This window comes from Lipophrys pholis (assembly GCF_963383615.2).
Source record: "Lipophrys pholis genome assembly, chromosome: 15".
In the NCBI taxonomy this organism is placed as follows: Eukaryota; Metazoa; Chordata; class Actinopteri; order Blenniiformes; family Blenniidae; genus Lipophrys; species Lipophrys pholis.
In genome coordinates this window covers 16,973,204-16,977,383 of record NC_137642.1, presented here as the reverse complement: position 1 = coordinate 16,977,383, position 4,180 = coordinate 16,973,204, and positions in this window count along the sequence as shown.

The window sequence follows — 4,180 nt, the reverse complement described above, 5'->3', positions numbered from 1 at the left end:
ATCTGCAGAAAAAAAAAAAAAAAAAGAAGCATCTAATTTCATCAATTAAACTCCTCCATCTGACTTAAGCCACCGCACAAGACTTCCATTAGTTCCATACAGCGTGGCTCTCGGGCCTGGCCTTTTGATGGGATTGTGATATTTCTTCGGAGGGTGAGGAGAGTACGGTTCCTTTGAATACGACTCAAATTCTTTGTCTTTGGCATGTCTCCTCACATTCCTGAGTAATTTCTCAGTGTACACACACACACATACACACACACTTTCTCTCTCTCTCTCTCTCTCTTGCACACACTCATTGCTGCGTGTCCGCGGCAGAGACCTCTGACCATTCCCCATCTCTGCTGAGTGCTGCAGTCAATGTCGCACAGAGAAAGCCATTCATGGTGCCCTCATTCCTGCAGTCCTGTGTGCGGCACAGCTGGCTGTATGCAGGGCTCATCTTTATCAAGCAGCAGGCCTCAGCACGTCCCGCACCCCTGAGGCGCTCACTCGCAGCCTCCTAGCTGCTTCACTGTTCATACAAAATTCCTCTGCATGCATCTGTCGCCCAGTTTATCCCAGACACAAACTTTTTTTCTTAATCAACAAACCCCCCCTGAAATACTTACAGTGAATCACACAGGTATGCTCTTTTACAACGTGCCTTCCTCTCTGCAGCGTCAGATCCCGGTTGCGTAAAGCCCTTTTTTTTAAGCCTCTTGCTCGTCTCTTTTTAAGGCTAAGATTACAGTAAATGGTGTGGATGGTTATCTCAGCGGAGCGTCTGCTGAACAGGCCGCAGAGATCAAAGCGAGGTGTTTCGTCTTTATTTTGAAACATAAGGGCCAAGCTCAAATTGATGACATACCTCCACCAGCACCACCTCACCCCGGCCCAGTATCTCTTCTCCAGACAGGCTCCACGTGTCTCCGGAGCAGGCAATTACTCGTACACTCGCCTCACTTTTCATCTCTGGTTTCGTCTCCCCCCTCCCACACTAAACACCAGCACATTTTGCACCGTGGTTCCTGTGCCAAGGTGCTGGTGTTTGTGTTTGTGTTTGTGTTTGTGTGTGTGTGTGTGTATGTGAAAATTCCAGATTTTTAAAGTCCACAGTTGTAATTGCTGTGGAAGTGCATGGGAGGAAACTGTAGACCCGCTCGTACAGAGAGAACTTGTTGCGTTGACGTGAGGGCGTCAGTGAGAGGCCTCACTTTTGTGTTACTATTTCTGGGACTCTCTACTCTGGTTTGTTTCAAAGGACGCAAAGCACCATATTAGTGGTATATTGTCAAGGATCCGAAAGGGCTCATTAAGCATCACCAAGATATGATTGTTGGTATTCTGCCTCTATTTTTGTTATGAGAAGGGAATTTTGTCTAGTGTACTCAAACGGTTTTAGACCGAGTTTGACAGAGTTGGCTCTGGGACTTCTCAGTTTATCTCCACACAAGGGCAAACTGTGGGAATAAAGAGAGCTTAAAAAAAAAAAAGAGAGAGAGAATAAAACTGTGGAAACTTGGATATGTGATATGCAATAAATTAAGAGAAAGCTTTGAATGTTCTGCTTTTCATTCCGCCTGAAATAGTTCCCATAAATGGTGTTCAGGTGGTTTTGTTGTCCGCAGTGTGCGTTCCAGTAGGTAAATAACCAGGGTGCATGATGGCAATCAGGCATCTCTTTGTTTTGTGGTGTGTTGCAGATGTGGTAAAGCCATTTTTAGCCACCCTCTCTCCTTCTCTCTCTCTCACTTTCTCTCGCTCACTCCCTCGCTGCGCTACTTTATTGGTGGTGTAGCACAATGCAGGAAGTGTCTGGGCCACAATACCGCAGGGCCCTAACTGCACTGAAAGCCTAATTAAAAGCTTTTGCTCTTCTAATCTGTAGGAGCGGACCTGCAACAGGAGTTTGCTTGCTTACCTCGGACACACCCACCCAAAGCCCCCCACATCTCAAACCTTCACCCAGAATGCACCCCCCCTGACAAAAAGGATGGGGGTGGAGGGGTCACTGGTGCTCTTTCTCTACCATAGTCTCACATCTTTTGGCAGAGTGGGTCATTGTGGAGGCAGGCGGAGGGAACGGGCTTATACAGCTGAACAAACAGGTCAAGGAGACATGGGACATATGAGTGGGCACAGCACCTTCCCTCAACCTCAGGATATCGCGGAGGTGCTGCTGCAGACCGCACCTACTGCAGAGTAATGCCAAAACAATGTCAAATACCACCAGAACATGCAGAGAAGAGTATTTCATTAGAGGCACCTGTCCACAATCAGTGTCCTTGTCATGATTGGTAGATCCAAAATGAAGATTGATATACACACAGTGTTATGCAAGGTGCTTAAAATTTGTACTTGCTTACAGTGAGATACTTGGAAGAAGTTCTATAACCTGAATTGTGACACCACAAGTCCTTCCAATACAGGCTAATGTTTGATTTGTCCAGGTACGAGGCATCTCAAAAGAAAGAAAACATCTTCCATGATACATGACCTTGTCCGGTTGGCCTGATTTTATTACTCCAGGATGTTAAGGCTAATAGTACTAACTACTGGACATATTTCATCTTGCTGTCAGGAGGACAGACTCAGCTCAGGATTGACGTTTCTCCAGTGAATAAGAGTTTAGTGAAGCAGTAACCATTAGGACAAGTGCTGCAGTTATAATGCAAATGTGCCCTGAGCTGGACAAAAAAAACTGAAACTCTAAAATAGTTTTATGTGTGAAAAAGAAACACATATGTTTACTGTAATGTCAGTTTTAACTACCTCACTAGTTTCATAGTAATCATTGACATGTGCGTTACTGCAGTGTTGCAGTACTTTATGATACATCACACCACAATGTGTGTCATGCTATGGAAATTAAAATCTAGGCCTCAAAAATGACAAAGCCTTTGGAAATAAATGTAGGAGATAAAGCAACACAGTGAAGTCCGAAGAGGTTTCCATACAGAGACCACTGTAACACAGCTGAAACCCGGCTCAGCCTGACAAAACCTGAGTTCCCTGCAGCGTCTAGTCCGAAGCCCACCGTGTGCGAGTGTGTTGATGTTTAAGGATGGTACAAACTGGCAGCAGCGGTGTGAAGGTGGCCAGGGAGGTTTTTTTTGGGGGGTGTCAGTGTGTGAGCACAGGAGCTGCATGGCCATGACTCACTGTGACAGCACCGCTTGGCATGTGAGGATAGCGGGCCAGACAGGCAAGGCTGCTGCCTTTGATCTTTATTTGCTCCACCGTCTGTTTTGCATTTAAGAGCCTTGCTGAGCACGAGGCATTGGATACACCTTGAATGGCTCAGGATCTTATCCACTTTCTTCTTTTTTTTTTTTTTAAAGACCAAGGATCCATTTTCAAAGCAGAAGGGATCCAGGACAAAGAGGGACGATGTTTGAAGAGGAGAGTCTCCAAGCAACCCAGATCGTTCTGATGATATGAAGGTGCTCTATAATAACACATAATCAGTCTAATGGAGAATAGTGCGCATGTGGGTGAGGGGCAAGGTAGTGTGCCTGTTTTTTCTCTCTCATGTAGGTGTGGAACAAAAAACAGACACTTCGCCAACCAACCCCACGATGCTCCTCCTGACCTGTCAAACACACTCTGCCCAGCCACCGCTGTCGAGCCACTGTGACATGTTACACCTGAGAGGCAAACTGGCTGGATATCATCAATGCTCTTCTATCCAACAGCCAGGCACGGAGCACTGACAGCGAGGCATTTCTCTCTTCAAACGCTGAATATATTTATCTTCTTGAACAGCTCTATTGCACATTCCACTCAGACAGTGCAGTGGCCGCCATCCAGAGCCAGCAACTGGGCAGCCCCGATACAACCGATATAAATAACTAGCCTCTCTAATCAGAGTCTGTGGGTGTTTATTTGGAAGGAATCAAACTGACACAACTTAGAATAACAAAGCATTTTGCAGAACACGCGACAATTTTGATTCCTCTACAAACACAGACTTCACGATTTCCCCTCTCGTGTTATTTCTTTTCCTTCTGCTGAATTCTTTTTTTTTTCATTCCAGTTACTGTCCAGCATGTAATTTATTCCTAGACTATACATTTTTGGCAGTCTACCCTTCAGATTATATTTATTCTGTCAGTTTGGGTTTACACGAACTTGCTCTTCAAATAGAGATGAAAGTCTCCCCCCCTAACAGTTGGAAGAATGCAACAAAAGGCAGAAA